The sequence below is a fragment of the Macaca nemestrina genome, unplaced genomic scaffold, assembly GCF_043159975.1.
Source record: "Macaca nemestrina isolate mMacNem1 unplaced genomic scaffold, mMacNem.hap1 Scaffold_498, whole genome shotgun sequence".
Classification (NCBI taxonomy): domain Eukaryota; kingdom Metazoa; phylum Chordata; class Mammalia; order Primates; family Cercopithecidae; genus Macaca; species Macaca nemestrina.
In genome coordinates this window covers 32,584-59,668 of record NW_027257685.1, presented here as the reverse complement: position 1 = coordinate 59,668, position 27,085 = coordinate 32,584, and the positions used below count along the sequence as shown (strand labels likewise).

General features: G+C 49.4%; 1 protein-coding gene and 1 long non-coding RNA gene across 2 annotated transcripts in view; one reads left to right on the top strand and one right to left on the bottom strand.

The window, feature by feature from the left end:
• LOC139361438 (disco-interacting protein 2 homolog C-like) overlaps positions 1-27,085 on the bottom strand; it is a 94,314-nt gene that overhangs the window by 50,579 nt on the left and 16,650 nt on the right. The window lies entirely within an intron of this gene.
• On the top strand, positions 174-23,932 carry LOC139361440 (uncharacterized). The gene is made up of 3 exons (XR_011619002.1): positions 174-262; positions 13,048-13,230; positions 21,886-23,932. It is a non-coding gene; the product is annotated as an uncharacterized lncRNA (long non-coding RNA).

Genomic DNA, 27,085 nt, shown 5'->3' with positions numbered 1-27,085 from the left:
GGTCCTATGGGTGTCAACCCATACTAAGTCCCTAACATATCTCCAATGATGGCAACGTCAAAGCAGGCAGTTTGCAGGTAGAAAGGAGCTGATGGAGGCCGGAGCAGAGTGTGAAGGCCAGCGGATTCATCCCTCGGGGACCGGCAGGCCTCTCAGATATCCCCCTGGGTCACCTCCCAAATGAAGTACCTGCTTTGGCCGTGGGCAGGAAGCAGGACCTGGCCCAGATCTCAGCATATTTCACCTGACATGGCATTTACAGGTGAGCCTCCATAACCGGAAACTCGACTCTCTGGGGAGAATGCATTTTCATTATCAAGGCTTTTAGGCTTTTAATTAAGAAACCAAAGAGCAGTGACTGGAGTGAGGATGCAGGGACTCTGGGTGACCCACACGCTCGTTTCCACCTGGCACGAAGGACCCTGGAGTGAGGGTACAGTGCCTGCTCTGAGTCACCAGCACACTCATCATTTCTACATAAAGAACCCTGTGAGTCTGTCCCAGGACTTTTTAGCCTAGACCTAAAAATTCACAGCTTTGGAAACCTTCATCATTTTAGGAACCTGAGGGGTGGGGCCAGGGGGATCTCACAGAGTGAGGTGCTGTCTATGGGGTCAGCAAAGTGCAGCTGGGGCTTCCCGCAAGCACTTCAGGGAGGCCGTGCACTGGCCCGAGGCTGGTTCCGCCTCCTATCCTCGGTTCTCATGCCCAGCCGTGAGGGGAGCCCCCCACTTCAGGAGCGGTCCCTGGCTCCAGGCCCTAACGTCCATGTCCAGGCCCCTGGTAGGGCAGCTTCTACCCCAGGGAGGCTGGGACTGGAGACAGCCTGGAGCTCTAGGCAATCCTGGCAACCACATGCTTCCCGAAGTGGCTGCAGACAAACTCCTACTTCCAAAACCTGGCACGGGCTGTGTGAGGCCTGGAACACGGGAGGCGCGATTACCCTCTCATGGTTATCAAGTCACGTCATAGTCTCTTAGACCTATGTGTGACTAGAAGTATACACATTATGGACGTGTATATAAATGTGAATACAGACACGCTTATTTTCATTTTATATACCTTACATATATGTGTACACGTGCATATGTATAAAACATGGAAGAAAAAACCATACTTAAGATTTCAAATCTCAGTCGCAAAGATCTCAGAAGCAAATTATTATTCTTAAATTCTAAACAAAGATGTAACATTTTACATTCTTACAAAACGTTCTCTATTAGCATTTTATTTTAAAAACTAAGAATGCATTGCACTCTCTCAATTTTGATTTTTAACTCAGCTCACAAAGGCCCCTGTACAAAGGCCTCCGTACCGCAGCAAGGATGGCGGTGGTCACACCTGTGGCCATTTATCCTCTCTACATCTAGCTCCTCTCCCTGAGGCAACACACCTCCGAAGTCACAGCCTGGCCTCCCAACTCTCCCCTGTCCCGGGCTTCTTGGCATGTTGCTCTGCTGCACACACCTCAGCAAATACTGCTGATTAGCCAGAATCGCCCAGAAATCTCTTAACCTTGATTCTGGCTGCTTTTGTAATTTGTAATATCTTTACTTCTGGTGTGATTTGAGAAACAACAAATTTTAAAATTAGAGAAGATGTGGTTTTTATTCTCTCCTTTCTACTTGCAACCTTGAAAATTCAAGTAGCAGCAAGGGTTTGTTGAAAGTAACTTCCACCAAATAGAACCTATTACAAATGTACTACAGAGTGTCAAATAACCACATAGATGTAAAATAGACATGCAGACACAGATATAAAATCCAATGGTTAAACCAAATTGAGAAATGCTTGCCAGTTTGATAGGACTTCTAAAACTTGACTTAAATGTTGGCTGAGGGATACAAGATGTTATGAGATGAGTGAGATGCTTGGCCTAGAACCACAGGCTCTCTCCTCTTTACAGCAGAAAATCCATAAGGAAGTCAAATCTGAAAGAACCAGGTACCGTTGAACGGCATACTCAGCCATCCTTCCCCATTCCTGGGCCAGCTGCGGTGAGTGCAGCCAGTCGTTCACCAACATCCATCATCCATCCTCCAGGCCATGGCTACAATTTACTTCCAGGCTCCCTGTCATTATGTAGATTAGGTAAATCACGGCCACTCTCACCTTAAGCCTCCCCCGCCAGCATGGCAATCACCCATTCCCAACCACGGCAAGGACAGCCGTGTCCCTGGGAACGCAGAGCAGGGGTCGGGAAGAAACCTGGATCTCTGAATACCTCATGGAGCAGTCACCAGCCTGGAACATCCTCCCTGACGGCTTTGCAAGACAGAAAAACTCCTTGGTTCCTCAAGCTACAATACTGCAGAGTCTCAGGTCACAGCATCCTTATCTACCCTCGTCAGGAACCGTTCAATGCTCATCAAGACATGAGAACAAAACTGCAGTGGCACAGTCACACTCGACGCAGACCACCTGCTGCTCACATTCATCGTATTAACACCAAAAAGCCACCGTGGTGGATATCCTGGATATGGACAATCGGCGGCTTTTTGCTGGAGATGTGCTTTGTGCATTTATCGCACGACCATCTTGGTGTCAGGAGGGGCTGTGCAAATGGCAGCTGTGCAGGTCACAGGGAGTCTCAACTCGCTCGACTCTCAGCCAGCTCCCACTATCAGTGCCCGCAGAGTCCTCTCCTCCGGGAGCACGTGCTTGGACGCCACAGTGGCCTGTGGATCCACACAACAGCACTGTGTGCCCCAGGAGCTTAGAAAGTACCACTGCATCAATGCCTCCACAGGTGAGGCCGGGGGCAGAAGCCAACCTCAAGCAGTTACGGTCCTCCGTGGGGCTGGCATCCAGGCAGGAAGGCGGCTCAGCGGCTCTCCTCTCACTGTGGAACTTCCTAGGTCCCCACATGAACAGAACCTAAATAACACGCAACGAACAACAGGAACGAGAACATGACCAACAGCTTCTGAGATGAGCAAGCTGGGCTGATCATGAGACACCTGACGGGGACGGTGCCAGAGCCCCTCCCAGTGACCTGTGAGGACGGCGCTGCCAGCATCTCCCTAAAACCAGCCCAAGTCAAGTTAGACTTGAGGCTTTCCAGGACTGGGTAGATCCATTCAATCCTACAGTCTGAACCTTCCAGGCCGTGTCTCTTGGCCCTCATCTCACATATGGGAACCCGGACGCTGCACCATAAACGCAGCCCCAAGCCCTCGTTCCTTCTTCAACACCACACACCAGCACAGTGAACACTTAGGATCTGGGCATTCACATAAAATACTGCTTAACTAAAACTTCTGATTTAGAACATGTTTAATTCCTACTCACAGAGCTCAAAGTGTTCTGTCCTAGGAGGCGGTAGCTGTAACTAAGCATGAGAGAAGAAGGGATCAGAGTGGTGCCAAGTATTAAATATTCCTCTAAATCTATTCACCAGGTCGCCATGCTATTGTCACCTGCTTCATTTTCTGTCCTTAAAAGACAAAATAGTTACTTTTCAAAATAGACAACCTGTTTTACTGATGCTTAGCTATAAAGTAGCGAGCTACGTATCCAAAAGGGAGATATGGGAAAACAGAAAATGTCCACAAGCGATCGGGGTGGGGGGGCAGTTGCAGCAGCACCTGGCTCTGTTGCGTTGTGAGCCAGCCACGTGGCCTGGACAGCTCACTTAGCCACTGAAATTACATCATCTAAGATTTTGTTGCAGTTACTTTGATAAATTCTCCCTCTTGCTATGGAGAGTAAGGTTTGTTTTTGTTTTTGTTTTTGTTTTTGTTTTTTTTGACTTGGAGTCTCGCTATGTCACCCAGTCCAGAGTGCAGTATTACAATCATGGCTCATCGCGGCCTTGACCTTCTGCCTCAAGCAATCCTCCCGCCTCAACCTTCCAAGTAGTCGGGACCCAAAGGCGAGTTTGATTTCTTTGCTAACGAATTCCTAATTCACCTCGCAGTGGGCCTGTCAAGGCCATATGCCCGGACATCCACCTTGCCGACCGTCCATGTGGTCTCTAAAGTGGATGCACTCCGGTTGCCTGGGCTCTGCACGTGATACTGAGTCTCCAACTCTGCCGCTGTATAAGGGACTGACAGCCCCAAGCGTCTCGACGCGCCACCTTGAGCCGGGCTTTATTCCACAGGGCGACTCTGCTTCCCGTGATGAGATGCAGCACGTGAGCACAGATCAAAGGGTATCAGCAACTAACCCATTCCCCTGGTACTAAGCAGAGGACCAAGAGTTTAGTTCCTTACTTATTTCCTACGGGCTTGATTCAAAACAGCTTTCTGGAATCCTGGGGACAAACATCTCTACCTGGTGAGAATTCTGGCTTTAGTAACGGAAGAATCACCTAAAGCCCATTTTGTAACTGCTGTTCTCATCAGAATTTGAGGCCAAAGGGAAAAATAAAAGGGGGGCTAAGATCGTGACACCCCAGTTTGCACAAGGCCAACCAGCCTGCTTGAGGGGGTAAAAGGAATAGGATTTTTAAACTGCTGAGTTTTAAAAACATGGCTGTAGGCTGGGCGCACTGGCTCACGTCTATAAGCCCAGCACTTTGGGAGGCCGAGGTGGGAGGATTGCTTGAGGCCAGGAGTTCAAGACTGGCCTGAGTAACACAGCAATACCCTATCTCTTTAAAAAGACAAAAAATGGTTATTAAAATAGCAATAAAAAGGTTAACACAATAAATTACTATGTCAACATGGCACCCCCTGCTGTCAGACGAGGTGCAATCTCTGTGGCTGTGAGGTCCGGAGAGAAATGTAACCGGCATCATAGGGAAGGTGGACCCCAAAGCCCCACAACATTACTCCTGCACAGTGTGTTAACCAGCATGAAGTCTCCTCCACAATCAGAAGCCTGGTTTAGAGGAACGCTGCCCACTGGACCTGGGTGGACTCCAGATGCCGGTCGACCAGACAGCCCCACCCTGGGACCCTGCCGGCAGCCCCGACTGGACAGAATGGCCTCATGAGTGTCCTTTCCCGCCACAGGCTGCAGACCCCGAGCCAGTCCTGGCTGTGACTGAGGCTGCGCATAAACGTCTGCGCCCAACAGCTCACCTTTGTACATGACACGCCCAGTCCACCTCATTTCAAATGTTACACTTGCCCCAAGGCGAACATGGATGTTACAGGTTAACTCACTGCATGTGTGCTAGACTTTCCCTGTAAGTGTTCAGACATTGTACGAACCGGATGAACATTCCTTGAGCCCGATGAACACACACAGCCAACAAACCCCGGAACATGTAACGCCGCGGCCTCCTCCCCTCCTGAGGGGCGTGTGCTTACAGCTCCCCCAAGACCACATTTCCCAAAGCACAGAGTGTTACTCTGAAAATAAAACCTCCTTTCTCCTTCCTCTGTACATCTCGTGGTCGTGTTAACAACTATTGCTACAAATGCAGAGAAACGGGGTATCATCCGTGCTGGTCACCGAATTCCTAGCACCAAAGCTTCAAGGCCCCCCAGTCTGAAGGAAGCTTCTATCACCCTAAAGCCAACTCTGGAGACGAAGGCCAAGCTGGGGAAAGGCTGTGTCTCTGCAAATCCACGCCACGGGGCCCTCTGCAGTTGTGTGTAAGGAACTCTTGGTCTGTCCTGGGGTTTGGGGAAATCAGGATGCAAGCAGATACCGTACGCTCTGCCACGGGACCGTGAAGTCTGCGGAACCTCAGAGGAACACGGAGACAAACGGTGGCACGACTCCCACAGGCCGAGCCTCAATGGGCGCCCGTGTCAAGAACACAGACACGCCGGGAGGGGCAGCCGATGCAGGCAACGCCTGCAACCCCAGCAAGCAACAGCGTCTGAGTGTGGGGGTCTCTGGCCAGGCTCCACCACAACTGCCATATTCTGTGGCAAAATTTTAAAAATAGGTTTTAACTAGTTATAACTCTAACTTGTTTTACACATAAACAGAACACAGGGTACCTACCAACAGGCTCCAAAATACTTTGCCTAGAACCAAGTCTAGAATGCAGATGGCTGTTGCTCTGAGTGTGAGGAGTCCCCTGTAGTGCCATAAATCCTAGATCTAGGTGACTAAGTGCTCTTCCTAAACCAGACGGCACCATGAGGCTCTGAGGGCACCCTCTGTCCCCAGGCCAGTCCATCAGCCCCAGCAGAAGCTTCTAGAGTAAGAGCCTGTGGATTTGTATTGGACGGATGTAAACCAGGCAAAGTCACAGGGGCTCGTCCTGGAAGCCCATCCATTTACCCACTCATGCCGTGGAGAGCCCTGCCCCCAACTCCACACCCGCAATCACGCTCAACCACAAGAACTGGCTTCTAGGCCCTCAAGCTACTCCCTCTCGACCCTGGACAGACGCTTCTCAAACCATGAGGCCCAGAGTAGTCTTAACAGGTGGTCCCAGCAGAACTGGCCACTGCATGAATTGATACTTTGTGTGTGTGGGGGGGTGGTTGTTCTTCTGTCACTCAGGCACAGTGCACCATAAGTACAGTGGTGCTATCATGGTTCACAGCAGCCTCAACCTGCCAGGCTTGGGTCATCCTCCAGCCTTAGCTTCCCGAGTAGCTGGGACCACAGGTGCACATCACCTCTCCTATTTAATTTTTTGTAGAGTCAGGGTCTTGCTATGTTGCCCAGGCTGGTCTTGAATTCCTGGGCTCAAAAGTGAACTGCCCAACTCAGCCTCCCAAGGTGCTGGGATGACAGGTGTGAGCCACTATGCCCAGCCTAGAATTGGTTTTTCTTAAACCTGAGTTTGACACATGAACCCCACTTACATAGATATCAGCACACTCTCCCAGCTCGAGAGTTTTCCTGAATCTCGATTCTGTCCGTTCAAGGTCAATATCTAAGAAAGGGTGAGAACTGACCCTCCCTCAGTGAAGCCTAAGGGCAAATGCAGCAGCATCTCAGTGTATGAGGAGACAAAGTAAGAAGGGTGGAAAATACACACTAAAATTCTAGTGCTAGAATCATAATCACCAACACTTTAAGAGGGAATCTGCTTTCCAAAATATGTAGCTGCTGGATTAACTTCAAAGTCACCAGATTCCACAGGCAGTAGCTCACAGGGGCACAGCTTTCTAAGGCCGCACCGCCCTGGACAGCGTAACAGCCTCAGGGCAAAGCAAACTAAACAAAGGCTTGGTTCTCTCAAGGACGAAGGTGCTCAAGTCTTTCCAAATAGATTCTTCTTCTAAGTAAGTTAGATGCCTCCTACAACACTGTTTAGAGTGCCAGTGTATTCAGAAACATGAAGTTGAAAATACATCTCAGGACCCCAAAATCACTAAGCTAAAGGGACGTCAAGGTGAGGAAGAGCTTAGACCAAACCTGCCTCCCATGCTCTTCCTAACAGAGGCAGCTACTGGGGGTGGGGGGAAAAAGCCACGTACCTCCCTCACAACCGATCCACAAGGAAATTCCTCATGGACAGAGGACAGAACTCAAAGTCACCATCTGCACACGGAGATAAATGCGGATCTGACTGCTTCCTCTGGAAAGATGCACCAGAAATGCATTTGTCTGATCTACCTGTGACCTGGAAATCCCTCCCCGCTTCGAGCCGTCCATCCTTTCTAGACTGAACCAACGTACATCTCACATGTATTGATGTCTCACGTCTCCCTAAAATGTGTAAGACCAAGTTGTGCCCCAAACACCTTGGACACATGTCCAGGACCTCCTGAAGCTGCCGCAGTGTGTCCTCAACCCCTCCTAAGGCTGTGTCTATAACCTTGGGAAAATGAACTCTCTATGGATCAAGGACTGTCGCAGAGATCCTTCTGGTTTACAGGAAGCATTCTCTCCTGCGAGTATATCAATGAAATCATGTGGAATTACAAAATGCCACTTTAGTAAAAGCCAAAGGAATTAGGGTTCTATGTGCTTCAAAAAAAAAAAAAAGTAACGTTCTATTTGTCAATGGACCATGAAGCCCACACCCCCTTTTGCAGTGAAGATGTCAAATGGGACGAGAGGCCCCTCCTGCGGATGCTACCCTCTGACCCCACTTCCCAGAGTCCAGTTTCCTGCTGCTCAGGGAACAGCAACCCCAGCTTCACGGGGCTCAGGCCTCCAAACCCAACTCCCACCCATGCTGGAGAATCACCCCAGGGACTAGCTAAGTGGCAGGTGCAACTCTCACCTCACCCCCTTAAAGGGGAAAAGGCACCTTCCCGCTCCTCTTCCTGCTGGTGGGAACAGGGGCAGGAGCTGGAGGGTCAGGAGTCGGGCGGCAGAACCGAAGCAGCCTGGGTCCCTGCTAGTCAGAGTTGGCAAATGCCAACCATCCCCGACATTCACTTTGCAAATAAATCCTTCTCTTTTGTCAGGTCCCTGGTTATAAGTTTGCACCCATAACTTAAAAAGAAAAAAAAAAAACTCAGATAAAAAATCGGTGTTTGGCTGACAATATTTCAATTATCTTGGGGCCTTGGGTCAAATGATGGCAAAACAGGAAACTGAACGCTGTTATTCAGGAAACTACCTTCCAGCGCCGTCTACCCTCCCAGGCTGTCACCTTATGGTTGTTTGTCTGCTAGATGATTAACAAAACTGTTCTGAAAACCTAGGTGTACAGAACAGACAAGAAGTCAGCTCGGGTTGAGGGGAAGCAGGATAAGACCCCCTTCCCCGCAGGATGGTGGAAGAGGAGGAACCTTCAGCACCTGGGTTTTCAGGATGCTGGATCTCTGAGAGCATCTCTCACAGCTCAAGTACAGCCAGACCCTCCTCTGACACAGCCTGTTCAGGCGAAGGTGGGCACCTGCCCTAGAGACCCACAGCCCTGTGCGGGGCTCAGCTGGAGCTGAACTTGCCTCCCTTGGTAAGAGTCAGGGCCAGGGGTGGGGAGAGGAGAGAAGCAGCAGGCCTGAGGGCCACTGTGGAAACTCCATGCCACGCTAACTCTCGTCTGATGTGCTCCGGCCAAAGCCACGCTTCTCGGAGGGAGTTTCCCTTCACACATCCGGAAATCATCAACATCTAGTCTCCCCACAGAACAGATCCTTCCCCAGGAGGCAGACGCTTGGCTGTAACACGGGGTAATGAGGGGCGCGCCTTCGTGCCCACTCTGTAGTGTTTCCTGTTACCTATTTTACCTTAAGCTACAAATGATTCCCGTTTACACGGGACACAGTGACACAGACAGCAAAACACATGAGATTCAGTGTGATCCCACACCCGTCACTGCTGACCTCAAGTGCTTTGTTCGTTTTGCTTCTGGAGTTTGTATTCTCTCCCCGGGTTCCAGGCCTGTGGATTCAACCAACCATAGATCAACATATTTTTTAATGTGTTTGTACTAAGCATTCAGACTTTATTATTCATTAAACAACTACTCGCATGGTATGTCCATGGTATAGCTGTTACGAGCAACCCTGACATGACTGTCTGCAGGAGGATGTGCATATGTCATATGCAAACACGATGCCATTTTATTGCAGGGACCTCAACGCCCAAAGACCTTGGATTCCATAGGCAGTCCTGCAGCCCACCCCCATGGGCACTGTGGAATGGCTATAATAGAAAATATGGAGGTTTTAAACAGTTATGTACTAAATCTAATCTTTTGTTAAGAAATTAATGTGTATCACTTGTATTATTTGGAAGTCGTTCCTGGCCCAGAGACTTGACATGTTCTTATCTTTTTGTCCACGGATCTAGCCATTCCAGTAAGCTTGTTGAACACAAATCAATTTTACAATTAAATTCTTACAAGAATCACACTCAATCTGTAAGCTGCTTTGGTTTTTAAAGTGAAATAACCAATAGTTTTGCCAACCTGCTATATCATAGAATAACAGGATAAAGCAGCCCCATGGCATGCAAAAACATGGGGTTTCAAAGCTAACCAGTATAAAACACGTTACAAATCCCTAAATATGAAAACGTTTTACACCAAAACAGATATTCCAGAAAAAAACAGGATGTTCAAAAAAGCCCTTTGCAGAAAAGCACTTTCCCCTTCATTTTTCACACGGTTTCCTGAAGCTTGTGTTTGGTGATGACCATGAACCAGAAGTAGCGTCCGCTGCAACTACTGTTACAGCAACACAGAATATTAAGGCAAAAAAAAAAAAAAAAAAGGCCGCGCGCGGTGGCTCAAGCCTGTAATCCCAGCACTTTGGGGGGCCACGACGGGCGGATCACGAGGTCAGGAGATCGAGACCATCCTGGCTAACACGGTGAAACCCCATCTCTACTAAAAAAAAAAAAAAAAAAAAAAAAAAAAAAACCTAACCGGGCGAGGTGGCGGGCGCCTGTAGTCCCAGCTACTCGGGAGGCTGAGGCAGGAGAATGACGTAAACCCAGGAGGCGGAGCTTGCAGTGAGCTGAGATCCGGCCACTGCACCCCAGCCTGGGCGACAGAGCGAGACTCCCTCTCAAAAAAAAAAAAAAAAAAAAGGACACAGCATATTTCCTACTGATGAGAACAGGTAGAGTGTTATAAAATGAGTGTGTCCTAAAGTCAACAATGTTCAAATTCTAGGTCTCCCACAGACACTAGACGGTAACCGCCAAAGCTTATGTACCTGGCAACGTTCAAGGAGACCAAGTTCAGAGCTGTCACAATGCAGCACCATCCTCACGCGATTATCTCAGGCAGGTTTGAGGGCAAGTGCCCCCGTCACAGTGGGAAAGCTGCCCAGCCCAGCACTTCCTGAGATCACAGACCTTCGCCTTCCCACGTCTTCAATAGTTCCTTTACACCGGGAACCACACAACAAAACCTAAAACACTTCCTCAAATCTCAAGACAGTCTTTAGAGCTCTTTTCCTTGCCCCTTCTCTTACTGAAAAAGCTTATTTTGTAAGCAACCTGTAGTGCTTACCAGAGCTGGGGCGGGAGGAGAGCTAGTGTTTGGTAGACCGAGTTTCAAGCGTGGGGAGACCAGAAAGTTCTGGAGATGGATGGCGGTGATCGCGGCACGACAGTGTGAACACACTTAATGCCACAAAACCATACAGTTAAAAATAGAGTGCTGTGTAACTTTACCACAATCAAAAAACTGAGAAAAGTCATCTATAATTACTGTCTCCAATATCTTCCATCCTGTAAGTTACATTTGCTTTCGGAAATCCTCAGAGCAATCATGAAAAACTAATACCCTGTCGTCTCTGAAACGCAAAGTCGTTCAAGGGCTTTGGTTATAGGAAAGTAGCTGGAAAGCAAAGCATCCGTTAGGCACAGCAGCCGTGATAGGACAAACACACGGTAGGAAGGTGGTGGTCATGCTACACACAGATGGGAAGGGTGTGGGGAGCCACAACACCCGATGCTTGGGAGGCACCTGGGCAGGAGCTGAGAATGTACCAAACACATTCGATCATGCAACATTCACGGACCCCGAGTCCAGCCACCACCGCTGACATCCACTGTGGCTGGGGTGTCCTCCCAGCCTGTGATGGCTCGCTCCTTCTGTTAACTGCCTTGAATCTACTGGTTCCTCTCCTCATGGGCCTCTTTCCTGTCGTCTTCCTGTCATTTTTCTGTCAGCAAACACATTTCCTGTCATTTTCCTGAACTGACATGACATTTCCTGTCATTTTCCTGAACTGACATGACATTTCCTGTCATTTTCCTGAACTGACATGACATGACATTTCCTGTCATTTTCCTGTCAGCAAGCACATGCGTCCAGCCTGACCTTGCTGATGTGCTCCAGCGGCCCTGGACTCGAGCCGCACTGTTCCATCAGTGTGGCATTCGCGAGTTACCTCCTGGGAAATGCCAGGTGATGGTAACATCAACCAGGAGGCACAGCTGAGAAGCAGAACGCATGGTGCGGTGCCCAGAACGTCACGTCCTTGAACAGACGCTCCGTATCTTCTCCTCTCCTGCCAGAGCTTCACTGTAGGAAGGCGGCCATTCTTCCAGTGCTGCTACTTCCAACACCGGGGAAAGCAAGCTTCAGAAATGAACGGTGTCAAAGAGGGAGGACCCACCAGCAGGGCTACCGGCAGCCAGACAACCGCAGCCCCAGCATTCCCCAGCCACCATGACTGACAGCCCAGGCTCCAGAAATGCACGGCTTCAACCTTAGGAGTAAAAACCCTCCCAATCCAACTATTATTTTCAACAATGGGATTGAGGAATGAGGTGTTCTAACCCTGCCTCTCTCGACAGCACAGATCATCAGATCCCAGTTCTTATAGGATTGGGGAGTGGGGTGGGGTGGGGTGGTTCCTAACCCTGCCCGCCTTCATAGAAAAGAACTTGGATATGATGACCTGTGCTAGATTAGCACTTTGCTTCTGCCATATGCAGTCATCCTCAGCACCAGGAAAAGTCAGAATCGTTGAGTGATGACACCAATACCAACACACGCCGTTCTGCGGCTCTGGTAACTGGCTGCACAGATACAACCCGATAGTGGTGAGGTCTAAAGACATCACCAGTCTTCCCAAGGATTGTGTTCCTGAATATTTTGCGTTTGGAATAACGGTCTTCTTTGCCAGGGCTGAGCCATGCTTCCCTCTCGCCTGTCCTCTGCCTTCACCAGCTTCGTGTGCGCTTCTGGACAAGTGTTTGTGCAGGTGCTATCACTTATTTCCACAGCGAGAATATACACAGACACCACACAGAAATGGGCAACCCCGTTAGGAGCTGTGCAGGGAGATCTAACTCATCCCATGTGCCAAATTCCTGTTGCCATGGAAATTAAACTAACTAAACTAACGTTGCTATGATCTCATCTCTTACTGTACCACTAAAGATCATCCGGGTAAGAGGAATGTGCCTCTGCATAGCATTCAGCTCACATTTACATGTCGGTTTTTCCTGAATATGGTTATGTGAGATAGAAATCAGTAAGATGGGGTGTAACATACAGTATAGGATCGTTGTGTCTCCTAGCCTCAAACACTTCAAGATCCTCAGAAAATGAAGTTTAACGCTGGGGACGTGAGTTACATAGTAACTTGTTTTGGATACTATCATATCAACACCAAATAACTTCTTGAATTCCTTTTTAAATTGAAAAGCAATTTACAAAGCACAAAAGCCCCAATATTAAAGAATACAATTCAGTCTTTTTAGCGTATTCTAAAAGCTGCACATCAACCACTAGTATGTAATTCCGGGACTTTTTCACCACAGGCCAAAGAAACCTTGAACCCATTAAGAGTCAGCACCTGGCTCCTTCCTTCTACCAGCGCCTGGCAATCACCAGCCAACTTCCTTTTCTCTGGATTTGCACATTCTGGACACCTGTTGTGAGGAGAATCGTACAGTGCATGACCTTTGGTGTGACCTTCGGTGCTGACATCTTTCACGTCTAAGGTGAGTGGAATCTCAGTGAGTGACCGGTTGACAGACACCTGGACTGTTTCTACTACTATGAATAATGCTGCTGTGAAGATTCAGGCATGACATACTTTTTGGAAAAATGTTTTCAGTTTTCTTGAGCATATGGCTAGGAGTGAAATTGCTGGGTCGTACGGTGATTTCATGCTTTTCTGAGGAACTGTCGGACTTTTCCAAATCAACTGCACCATTTTACTTCCCCTCCCACTAGCAATATATCAAGATTTCAGTTTTCCCCAATTCACCAACATGTCACTGTCCAATACTGGGGTTTTACCCACCCATCACGGTGGTTGTGAAGTGTTATTTCACGGTGGTTTTGATTTCCATTTCTAAGATGACGAATTCTGCTAAACATCTCATGTGCTTTTTAAGGCATTTATATGTCTTTCTTTGGAGAGTGTCTATTCAAATCCTTTGTCCATTTTTAAATTGGATTTTTATTAAGAGTTTTTGAATAAATTCTTGATATCAGGTCCTTATCGTGATAATGTATCCTGTTCTGTGGGTTGTCATTTTACTTTAATAGTATCCTCTGAATTGAACGTTTTTAATTTTGATACCGTCTTTTTCCCTTCAGTTGCTTGTTATAGCTTTAGACGTCTCAGCCAAGGAAACATTGCCTAATCCAACCTAACAGTTTCTCCAGGATTCTCCCCTAAAGGTGTTATGAGCTGAACTGTCCCCCTCCCCCAAGATTCCATGTTAAAGTCACAACCCCGGAAACCCAAAATGTCACTGTATTTACATACAGGGCCTTTAACTTGGCAATTTAGGTCCCATAAGATCTTAAAAGTAGGGCCTGATCCAGTATGACTGGTGTTCTTTTAAGAGAATTTAGACACAGTCCTCAGTGCTGCATACACGTAAGAGAAACCTGTGAGGACACAGAGAAGAAGCTGTCTACACAGCATGGGGTGAGGCCCCAGAGAATCCAACCCTGCCCGCACCTTGATCCCAGGCTTCCAGTCTCCAGAAAAAAGGAAATAAGATGCTATTGTCTAAGTCGCACGGTCTGTGGTGTCCGTTATGGTACCCAGCAGACTGACAGAATGGGTCTCAGTCAGCTCCTTACATTGGAACCATGTTGAGCTTTGCGTGTACGGTGAGGAAGGGTCCAGTCCATCCTTTTCTATGTGGATACCCAAGTTGTCCCGGCACCATTGAGTTGTGAAAGGAAAAAAGTAAAGCAACCCTTGCTGTCCTCTCTCCATCAACAGATTAGAAGATACACTGAAGAATCATGGACAATTTTGTCGGTTTAAGCCAGTGGTTTTCAAACTTTTGGGTCTCAGGAACCCTTTGCACTTTATTAAAGAGCACAAAAAAGCTTTCTCATCAGGCCGGGAGTGGTGGCTGCTCATGCCTGTAATCCCAGCACTTTGGGAGGCAGAGACAGGTGGATCACTTGAGGTCAGGAGTTCGAGACCGGCCTGGCCAACATGGTGAAACACCGTCTCTACTAAAATACAAAAATTAGCCTGGCATGGTGCTGAACACCTGTAGTACCAGCTACTAGGGAGGCTGAGGCAGGAGAATCGCTTGAACTCAGGAGGCAGAGGTTGAAGTGAGCTGAGGTCACACCACCGCACTCCGGCCTGCGTGGCAGAGCAAGACTCCGTCTCAAAAAAAAAAAAAAAAAAAAAAGAACATAATTTAGTTTCTTTTACAAGGATAAAGTCATTACATCTTAACACAGTCTTAAAGAAGAAACCATTTTCCAAAATAAGCAGCAGCGTGGCAACAGTTTGTGCTACTGTGAAAACACCTAACATCTCTGCACCTCAGACAGCAGGATTCTCATGCCTGCATCTGCGTTCAGTGGGCTGCAGAGCCATGGCTGAAGTTTATGAAGAAAGTCTGACCCCATGCTGATATACAATTAAGAAGCAGTATTTTCATTGTGTTTTCAGATCATTTTAGGTATTCTCTGCTGCCAAATGTAACAAGTGGCACTTCCGTACAGGCTGTCTGCAACACAGTCTGTGCTCTGGTCGACGGGCCTTTCTGCCCCAATTCCTTCTAAGTCGACTGGTCCGTCTTGCACTTGAATGGCTTTTACCAGCACACGATTTTGTAATCACACATTGGTTAGAAAATACTGGTTCAGAGTTATGAGCGGCTTCCACATTTCATTATACGTCCAAAAAACAAAACAAAACAAAACAAAAAAAACAAAAAAAAAACCCCACATCAGTATCACCATTGGTCACATGAGAAAGTGGTGGACACAAGATTTTTATGTTTTAATATTCACTGGAAAGCTCAAATGTCTATCATTGGGAAAAATGTAAGGTACTTTCCTTGAAATGAAAGTCATTTTGTTCATTTTTCAGGCCACACCTGCAAATACCTCCATCTGAAGTGGCATCTTTTGTAAGTCATTCTTTATATAAAGGCGGCCGTTAGTGGAAGAAGTGGTTCTGCAGGTTCATAGTTCAGAGGCACCAGTGCTCTCCCAAGAGATAACCATAAAATCCGCAGAAGACGCACCTGTGCACACTTCCTGTTTCTCACTCAGAACATTCCAGAAGGAACCCTGAATCCCAATGCCACAGCGGGACTGAAGTTTGCTCTCACTCACACAATAAACCCAGGGAGCTCCCCCAGCCCCCACCCCGAGGCCACAGCCTTGGTCCTCTATCTGGTCTAGGGGGGCTCCTGCAGCTCCAGCCTAACAGGGAACAGAAGACACCCACATGTCACAAAGCCCTCCCAAGGCCCAGCGAGCACTTCTGCTTATGTGCCAGCCAAGTGCGTTTGACAATTCTACAGCCAGCTGTACGGCAGGTAGCGAGGTACCCAGCAAATACTCAGGGCTCACGTTACTAAGGAAGGTGCACAGCGAGGTACCCAGCAAGTACTCAAGGCTCACATTATGGAGGAGGAAACCAGGCAGATAGTGAGGTACCCAGCAGGGTTCACGTTACTCAGGAGGAAAGGAGGGTAGAGACAAGGGGGCTGGAACAGTCTGTCATAAGCTTTAGCATTTACAAGGCTCGCTGAAGATTATCTGATTTGATCGTCACAACAGCTCACAAGATAGGCAGAGGCAAGACTATTTTCACTTCATAAAAAGAGATCCCGAGAACTGATGATGACCACGTGCTCTTCCCACAGGCTCCCAGAAATCCTCCTCAAATCATCTCTCAGTTGTATACATGTGATAATATCTCAGTCACGTCCCCTCTCTGCAGGGGAATTTTACTGCCGCCCTGCTGTTCCTTCGCACCCCTGCCCTCTCCTGCATTTCAGCCATGCCCACCGTCCATGGGGAGTCTGCACCACCCCACCCCCGCTGCTGCTGATGGCTTGGGTCACGCTTACCTTTCATTTCCACCTACAGGGACCTGTTCTTCCTTCAAATGCAGCTCAAACTCACTCATTGTGTGAAGCCTTTCTGTCATGTGTAAAATCAGTCTGTGGAATGCTTCATTTAGGAGGTGCTTATGTTGCCTCATTGGCTGTGATCAGGACCAAATTCTGAGCAAACCAGGTGGTCCCCTCTCCCCATCTCTGCTCCAGTGCACTTGAAACAAGGATTCCTGGAAGCATCTTTTTAGTCCAATTCATGCATGAGTCTGCCCCACACACTGCAGAAAAGCCCTGGTGGTCGGTGGTCAGGGCTCAGGGCCCCCCAGGTAGGTAAGGAGAGCTTAGTGCCCTCTCTGGAGTTGTCGCTCAGAGACCCACGGCTGGAAGGGAAGAAAGTTGCATCCTGTGAAACATCTAGGCCCCGAGACCCACTCAGGAGTGGAAAACGGGGAAGGAGCCTTGAACAGACCCTCGGGAGGGCAGACAGTGGGAGCCACGGAGGCCACCAGGAAGGAGGGAGGCAGGCAGTGAGGCCACAGGTGATGTGGCCGGGAGGGAGGTGTTGTGACCAGAGGTGAGGTGGTGGGCGGATGACACGGCGTGGTTTGGGGAGGAGATGTGGCCAGGGGCAATGTGGCCAGGGAAGAAGACACAGCTGGAAGGAAGTGACAAGAGGGGTCTCCAGGCCCCAGACTGTGCCTGATTTATAGATGACATTTTACTTAAGATGTTATATCTAACTTTAAAGAAAAGTAGCAATTTCGACCATTGTGTACATTTAAAGCACGGTACAAATTGAGCACATTTCCCAAACCAAAGAACCGGGCATTGAAGAAAAAATTCATTTAAGATCAGAAATAAAGAGATCCTACAGCTCTTCCAGTCCAATCCCCACCCTAACGTGAATGGGGGGAAAAGGAAGTAGATTCTAGTCAGTCAGCATTAAAGGCAAAACCGATCCACTTTACTTTCTAGACAGAAAACAAGCTCATCAAGGAATCCCTACAAACAGTAGCTTTAGTAGTTCCCGAAATGCAAAATTCACCTACAAAGTAAATCATCTGCTAAGTGTGTATAGAGTAATTTTTTTCATTATTGCCTTCCTCATCTGCAGGGGTTTTTTAGACCTTGTTTCCCCTTAATTGCCTCCAACACCCAGGAAATTTAAACCCCACAAGTAAACTGTGTCTCGATTCATGCCCAGCGTCCTTTGGAGCAGACAGTCCGTTGCTCTAAGACGTTCTTGTCACCTAAGCACCGAGTACAGCCTGAGAACGCACAACACGTACTCACACAAACTCAGACAGTCAACAGGTGAGATACGGCACATGAGGAGGAAGACAAGATAAATGAGCTTCACTGACACCCCAGATCCGACAAGAAATGACACACGCAGCCTGCTCTGGTGCAGGTGACTCCTGGAAAACAGCCAAGGACAGCATTTGGAGAAGCAGCACCGCAGGCCAGGAGGGTCTGGGGGCTTAAGAAGGGAGGGGCGCCCCGACCAGGTACTGGGGGATTCAGAAGGGAGGGGCTCCCCGACCAGGTGGCTGGGGGATTCAGAAGGGAGGGGTGCCCCGACCAGGTGCTGGGGCTTCAGAGGGGATTGGTGCCCCGATCACTTCCTGGGGGCTTCAGAGGCAAGGGGTACCCTGACCACGTGCTGGGACTTCAGACGAGAAGGCACCCCGACCGGGTCCTGGGGGCAGCAGGACAAGCCCAGGGTTCCGTCGTCACTTTTCACTCCCTACTCCCGAATCTCGCCCTGAAGTTGCAGCCAGTCCAGGTATTCATTTACCCATAAAATTAAGTATCTGTGAGTAACACAAGTCACTAATCCACACAGATCTGAGTCTACAGATACCTCCCAGAGACGCCACCATCCCTTCTGGTAGAAGAACAGCCCAGGGGCCCACGCTGCTAGGAAGGGAGACTGTCTCCAGCCTGACGCTGCAGAGTCCTCAACACAAAGTCTACCTTCTGGAACCATGCCGTCTCCTACAGAGGCAACTAGGGGCATGTAGGGTTTTTTAAAATCTTTTTTTTTTTCTTAAGACAGAGTCTCCCTCTGTCACCCAGGCTGGAGTGCAGTGGCTCGATCTCGGCTTGCTGCAACCTCTGCCTCTCAAGTTCAAGTGATTCTTCTGCCTCGGCCTCCCGAGTAGCTGGAATTACAGGCGCCTGTCACCGCGCCTGACTATTTTATTTATATTTTTAAGTACAGATGGGATTTCACCTTGTTGGCCAGGCTGGTCTTGAACACCTGACCTCACATGATCCACCTGCCTCGACCTCCCAAACTGCTGGGAATACACGCATGAGCCACGGTGCCTGGGCCATATAGCTATTTAAATTTGACTAAAATTAAATAAAATTAGAAGTTCTCATTTACACTTCAAGCATTCAGTTACCCACAGGCGGCCACTGACCAGAGGCTGGTAGAGATGTCACACTCCACACTGCAGAAGGATCTAGGGACGAAATGGCTCTAAGATCATCTCAGAATCTTTATGTTGAAGCTACTGAAGTTTTACTCTGATTATTATAGACATCAGCATTCTCCCACTTAAAAATGTCAGTGCTATTGCAATGATCAGATCTGTGACTTCCCATCAGCTCTTCTCTTCCTGGATAGATAACTGTAGAGCATCTGCACTCTGCCTCCACACTAAGGGGTAGTAGAAGGCTCCGTGTAAAATCAGGGGGAGAAAAAAAAAATGAATCCCTAGTCCGCCTCCCCCCCTACGATTTTGTGAAACTCCTCTTAATATGCAGAATAACTGCCAGAGTTGCAATAAAGAAGCATCCCTTGACCAGGAAGCAGCAGGGAAGCAAGAGGAGGGAGATGCGAACACCCTCCGTTCCCTCTGGGACCCCAGGCCCAGCCAGGACTGAGAAGGGCCGCACAGCCCGGCAGACCCGCACACCTGATGCGAACCATACACACGGCTTCCCTGGGCCTCGGTCCCCTGCTCTGCCCTCACTGGCCACTGTGGCTCTGGGTAGAGGCAGCTCCCTGAGCCCCAACACCCACAGCCAGTCCCCTCCTTGCAGGTCTCAGCTGTGCTCTCACTGCCTCCCTGACGCTTCTCATCATCCACGTACCGTGTCCACTCTACCCCACAGCCCTTGCTACCGCCCACCCCACCACGGAGCCTAGCACACAGCAGGTGCCCAAGACGCCCCAGTGGGCGGGCATGCCAGGGTAGGGCTTGGAGTTCCAAGGGCCTCGTCCCGTATCACACCACAAACGCCACGGAGGCTGTGGAAGGGGTCCAGGTTTCAGCCCTGTACTCAGCTTCTCCTGGCCCCCGAGGCCAAGAACCTAGCAAGGGAGCGCAGCCGGAAGCAGGGTCCCAAACCCCCTTCATGCTCCTCAAGAGGAAGGGGGCTTCGGGGCACAACCCCACGAGCGTCTTCCTCCTGCCAGGCTGCCTGTCACAGCCCCGACACCTTCACAGCAGGGAAACCCACTCCTGTGAGGAGAAAACCACCAAGTACAACAGGAGCCACGTCCCCCGCAGCGTCTGCTGAGCCCAATAGCGACAGCAGCAGCCGGGCCCCCACTCAGCACACACCGACTCCGAACCCGCCACGCACACCACAAGGCCGACCATCTTGAAGCTCAGCTTCCACTCGTCAGGGCCCTCTTCCAGGAGAGCTCGGCATGCCTATCTTCCCTGGGCTCACAGAAAGGAGTGGGACCCAACCCCGAGTGTGCACAAAGTTAAGCTCCCACTAGCTGTGCAGACAACCTCCCTAGCCCTGGACTGAGAAGGGGCCAAGCGCAAACAGCCATATTTTGCCCGCACAGGTACGGAATTCAGTCAGCTCTCTCAATGAAGTCGTGACAGGTCAACTCCAGGCTCCTCAGTGCTCTGGGGTTCACCTCGGGCCACTGCACCTTTGAAACGTGGCTGTGGACTCCTCTAGGGTGCTCACTTTCACGGCCCATTTCATTCAGACACTGCAGGCCCCTACCGTGGTGTCAATACCCAGGACACCCCTGATGGCATCCTCTGAGATGCTGCTGCAGCTGCTGTGATCTGAGAACAGCCATGCACAGGCATCAAAGGGAGGACTTCTCAAGTCTCCTCCAGGGGCAATGACTACAGCTTTGAAAGACGTTGCACTGAATCCTGGGTGAGCCTGGCTTGGTCCGCAATCTAATCCGGGTTGCTGGGGAGACACACTCTGTTGTAATTGACAGAGGCTGTGGGTGGCAGCTCTACCAAGACTGATAATTGCAACTAGTCTGAGATTTACTATCCATACTTTCTATTTGATGTTTAAAGGAAAGCATCGTGAAGTTCCAGTAGCAAGGAATTTTCTACAATCTATCACATTAAGATACAGCAGAAATGTAGCTAAAATGTTCATAGGGTCTATGCAGAGGAAGAGATGGGTCTATTTCAGGAAAAGTGCTTGCTGGCTTTTTAGAAACATAGTGAAATCCCTGACAAGTAAAAGGTTGTTTATACTTTTTCCCTGGAACAGAGGGAAAGTTCTTTCTTATTATTTGAATACATTAACTATATTTAAGTGTTCTGGTAGACTGAGTATTAAATATTCAAAAGGAAGTAATTCTGTTCGGTCTATTTCATTCTTTAAATGTAGCTTTCAAAAACTGACAAATACCTGGCCGGGTGCAGTGGCTCACGCCTGTAATCCCAGCACTTTGGGAGGCCGAGGCTGGTGGATCACGAGGTCAGGAGATTGAGACCATCCTGGCTAACACGGGGAAGCCCTGACTCTACTAAAAACGCAAAAAATTAGCCTGGTGTGTTGGCGGACACCTGTGGTCCCAGCTACTCGAGAGACTGAGGCAGGAGAATGGCGTGAACCTGGGAGGTGGAGCTTGCACTGAGCCGAGATCACACCACTGCACTCCAGCCTGGGCGACAGAGCAAGACTCCATCTCAAAAAAGAAAAAATAAATAAAAAGTGGAAAACACCCCATATCTGCCCTGGCTCCGGCCATCTCCATGGAGTGGACAGAGCTTGAGAAAAGCTCACTGTGGAGGCGTAGAAGGCCAGGCCGGGCCGGGCCTTTGCTCAGCAGATGAGCAAGAGGGTCAGCCACCCTAGTGAAGAAGCCCATGTTTGCTATGTTACTGATGATACCCACATAAATTTCTATTTGCCTCCCACACAGACCTGGGATCTATGTTTGAGCAAGCGACTCATACCAACAGCCCCTCCATGCCATCATTTCCCTGACCTCTCCCAGAAAAGCCAGGCCAGGCAGCGTCCCCACACGGGCACTGGGGCCCAGGAAGATCCTGGTCCTGCCCCTCTTCTCTCTCGTCCCTGCAGCACCCTGGCTTGCTGTGGAAGCCCAGCAGTGCTGGCTGAACCCACGTTCACCTGGGGCATTCAGAAGAAGCCTCTGTGCAGAAATCAACTGGGAAGGAGGGCTGTGTGTGCTGGTGCTGGCAGGTCACTCCAATGGATTTGCAGAACTCAGTTTTCAACACAGGTGCGCCACCAAGTCCCTCAAGCCCTTTGTGAGCCTAGAGCCACAGAGCCATTTGCGGCATTCTCACAATCTCTAACAACCCTGCACAGAGGCCCTGTTTTTCCAAAGGACCATAAAATTTTCCGTGTAGACAAAGTTTGACATAATGAAATAAAGTGAAGTCACCACTTCTATTTTCTATTAATCCATTCATTCAAACAAGTATCTCTTGAGTATGTGCATCGAATACTGTGGAATTAGGATTTAGTCCATGCCTTCAAGAAATATACATCACAGAAGAAAAGGTATAGCTTGTAACTAACAGTGCTGAACAGGCAAGAAATAAACATCATAGAAGGAAAGGTAGAGCTTGTAAGTAACGTCATAGAAGGAAAGGTGTAGCTTATAACTAACAGTGGTGAACAGGACAGAATTTCACAGGCTCATCAGGAGCCACCGAGGAGGAAGCCATGATTCACATCCACCTGCAGTAGATAAATGTTTCCCGGATAAAGTAACTTTTCTACAGTGATATCTGCTCCTTATTGTTTAATCCTGCTCGATAGGGTATTAAATTACCACTTTATGTGCTGCTTATATAAAATACATCATTGTCAGGGGAGGTTATAAAATAATACTTCACACAAGCTTGGGCTGTGAATGGTGTGAGGCAATGGGACGATGTGTTCCCGTGTTCTCGAGACGCAGAAGGGTCAAGACCCTGCTTCCCTTCTCCTCCCCACCGCCCTGTTCCCAGGTGAGGGGTGGAGGCAATGCCGCCGGGCAGTCCTAGAGCTGGCTCCAGGGCCAGGACAGCACGCCCAGACTCTCTGTGCCCCATGTGACAAATACAGACTGTGGGGCAATCACCAATTTACCTGGCAGTGGGGAGAGTCCTTCGTCAAAAGCCTGTGCTTCCAGGAGCCAGGACAAAGCAGGAGCCCCTAGGAAAACAGTTCCGGGTGCTCCTGAAACCTGGGCAGAGTCACAGTCTGGCAGGAAGCACCAGTGATGCAGGTGTGCCCAAGACTGGGAGGATGGCCAGATGCCTGGAGACCAGACCGGCCTGCAGGAGATGACCACCTCTCTCTGGTTCATTAGAGACAGACAGTCTGGGCTTCACTTTTGTATGTGGAGTCTCACAGTACAGAAATGTCACAAAGGGATTAGACTTCGTATACCCCAATTTTTTAAATTAAAAAAACACAATTATTTCAACTAATTCTAAATCCAACAAAGAAAAATAAATAAGTATATAAACGCATACATCCAAAATGTAAACCACAATCTCTTTACCCATAGGAGACCCAAAATTTAGTTTACCTTTTCTTCAGTATTATCACTTTTTTTTTAAGCCATTACTGAGGTGTCTCCTCACCGCCCCATGAGGAGGTTCATGGGCTCTTCAGGGCTGTTTGCTGTTTCATCGTTTTTTAGATTTAAGGGCAGGATCATTTTCCCACACTTGCTTGCTTCCCTGATCACCAATTTTTCACAAGGACATCATTGTGCCTCAGAAAACCTAGTAACTGAACTTCATTAAAAGTGAAAATGATAGGGACATGTTGGCTGCTATGACAGCATCCTCAGTCACCGAATCTCCCTGGGGGACCCGACACACCCCCAATCTCCTTGGAACTCCAGCATGCAGGTATCGCTGTGGTGGACAGGACTGACCTACCCTGGGGGGGCATGAAAGCAAAGAGAAGAGAAAGCAGGTGACTCATTTAGGAAACTTCGGTGATTCTCTCGAGTCACGTTTCTCAAGGTGTCAGGGGAGAGCCACATGCAGGGAACCTCCTTGGCCTGGCAGGTGGCAGACTCCTGGGACCCTCCTCAGACACGTTAATCAGAGAATCTAAAGGCGGGTAGACTCTGAAAAGTATCTGTAAAGGAAGGACTTAGCTCTGCTGTGACCCCACTACACATGGGGTCACTCAGGATGCTGCTTCCGGCGTCCAGTCTCCATTTCACTCTCCTGGGAGGAACACCCGTCAAGTCACAGAGCACGGTCTTCAGCGAACACCTTCCTGCGCGACCTCCACTGTCTCCCAGTCCTGCAGGAGTAGCCGCCGAGTAGGGGAAACAAGTCTTTGCTCCTGACCCGGCCACCTTGACGCTGGACATAAGACCAGCACTGCTATGTCTCTGGGGAAAGGAGCGGCCCTGGGCAGGAATGCACTTGGCAGCCCCGGGGAGTGGCCAGGTGTGGACGACCAGGCCTCTGCCCGCAGACACGTCAGCACAGCATCCTGGAGCAGAACCTCCAGCCCAGCTGAGCCTACAGATGGCTGCAGCCCTGGACAGCATCTTCACGGTGACCCGGGGGACTGGGCCAGAGCCGCTCAGCAAGGCTGCCCTGAATTTGCAACCTGAAGAAGCTGTACAGTCGTACGTGTACTTTGCCTTAAGCCCCTAATTTTGTGGTCACTTGTCACACAGCGACAGACAGTGGATGTGCACGGACTCCCAGGCCACGATGGCCTCTGCCGGCCTCACCCGGGCTGTCTCATCTGTTCCCGTGACATCACGTTTCTCAGAGCCAAAGGCTGCCAGGGCCCCCTCTTTTCTTCACGACGTCGTTACAAGCTCACGATACAAACTGAAAATACCCAATATGTAAAATACAACGTATGACGCAATACAGGGTGAACGCGCAGGCACATACACAGGCGAAACAGGCGCATGCGCGAAACAGGTGTATGAACACAGGAACAGGTGTACATGCATGAAAGAGGTGAACGTGTGAAGGTGTACACGCGTCAAACACGTGTGCATATACACATGAAAGCACCAGACATGAAGGGCTGTCTTTGGGAGCCTGGTTTTTAGACATCTCCCTCACCCTTTTACATCTGCACGATCACAAACACAGCACACCACAGTACTGAGGGGAAGCCCCAGCTTCTCATGGGGGCACATGAGGCTTTTTATTTATGCCACAGGTTGCATCACTACCTTCTAGAACTGCAAGGCCCCCCACTGCCAGGACTGAGTCAGGTACACCCTGTGCTCCAAGGACCAGGCCGCCTGCCAGCCCACACGGACCTGCCCCTCAGATGGTGCAGCTGCTTCTAAAACAGAGGCTCAGCCCTACCCAGAGACCTGCAGTACCTATTATTAAATCAAGACTTGGCTGTGGGTAAACGTGAAGATTTTTATTAAACATGACTCTGGAACATTCAAAGGACCATAACTGAATGCTCCTTTCACAGCCACGGCGTGTCCAGACGCTCATGGAGAAGGCCAGGGCGTGGGAACCCACGGAGCCCCGACAAAGCAGACTCGGAGCTGAGTGGCGCAGTTAGCACCGATTTTGTTTGACACTTGCCTTTTATATTCAGAATAAAATAAAAAACAAGACGCAAAAATAGCTCACATTCTATTTCAATTCTCTATTTTTGTAGTAACTGGGCCCCTTTCCCTCTGCTTTCCCAGCCAAGCGATAAATAGGCCCAGCTGGGATTTGTCAAAGTCTGGACCTCTGTTGTAGAGTAAGTGAGGAGGGTAGGGAGGGGAGCAGGAGTGGTGAGGAAGATTGGGGGATAGGGAGGGACAGAGGAAAGGAGAGAGAGAGAGAAACCCCCGAGGACTGGAGGCAGGAGTGATGCTCCCTGGCAGCCTCAGGTTCCCCATTCCAAGGTAACTGAGCTGGCATCACGCACGCGGTACCGTCATATGACTTGGCTGACACACGCCAGAATGACAACAAAATGCTTGAGGAGAAGACTAAGCACCAGCATCTTCAGATTAAGGTAGTGTCCCGGTTTCACGCTTGCCTTGTATGACATTGTATAAATTGTAAAGATAACACATTTTCTTACCAGCCACGCTGTTCCCCAAATACTAACTATAACAAAGATCAGACAGCATCTGAGTACTGAGCGTGTGTTAAGCCCGGTGAGGTAGGCATAATTTACTTTGCTAGAGAAAGAAACAGGCTCTGAGAGAAACTTCCTGAGGCCAGGCAGCTGTCTCCAAACCCACCTCGTGCCTCCTGACCCTGAAGGTGGAGGACCCAAGTCATTCACGTCAATAATTTACCTACATGCATGTCCGATTGAGATTCAGCCCCCAGATCTAATCATCTCTATGCAGGAATGTGTCAGGAAGGTATACAATTCTATGAGTTCGACCTGGGGGAACAAAGGCAGGCACCCTCGACACAGATGTAGGGCGGAGGTGGGCGCCCAGCGCAGGAGCATGTCCAGCCCTGCCCAGTCACACAGCCACCCTGCCATGCCAGTGCAGGAGCCGCCACCGCGTCTCGGGGAAAAGCAGCTTCTCCTGCACAGGAATCTACCCCTGAAAGTGTGTTCCTGAGAAGGTGTGGACCAACATCTCAGAAATTAGACACCGTGTAACACGCTTATCTATACAGGCTGCCTATGTCAGGGAATCACCAATAATTCCCATCTCGCCATCAATTATTTCTGGTAAATACTGGTTATTCTAAGTTAACTGAGGCAACACAAGAACAACATAATGGAAATGTCAGAGTCAATCAGCTCCACCTGCTGAAGAGCTGGGACTAATGATGAAACCTAAGGAATCCTGGAGAACGCAGCAGGATCCCAGACCCCGCGGACCACCCCAGCCTCCTTCCACAGGAGAGTTAGTCGTGGGGCCAAGGAACGGCTTTCCAAGGAATCTCAGAGGATCTCAAGGTCGTGAAAGTTTAATGGGAATTGAATATTTGCATCTGAGTCACACGAGCACATTAAAAGTAAAATTTCCTCTTTCCACTAGAATTATGAGCTTGCGGCGGCGACACTGGCTGTATCTCATGCTCGTGAGATGTTTGGGCACAGCCGTGCATCTCTGGTGAATCATTTATAATAATAGGAAAGAAGTGCTTGGGCCCTCGATCCAGGACCACAGACCCCACCAACGAGGGTCTAAACAGGACAAGCCTCGGCCTGGAGAGGCTGGTGTCTGTGGGGGCTGGGAGGAGCACCAAGGAAACTCAGGGGCAAGCCCCACCCAAGCTCGGCATGTCCTACCCCACGCAGTCGACATCAGCCAGAGGGATCTTTTGTTGTTTTTTGTTCAGGAAGG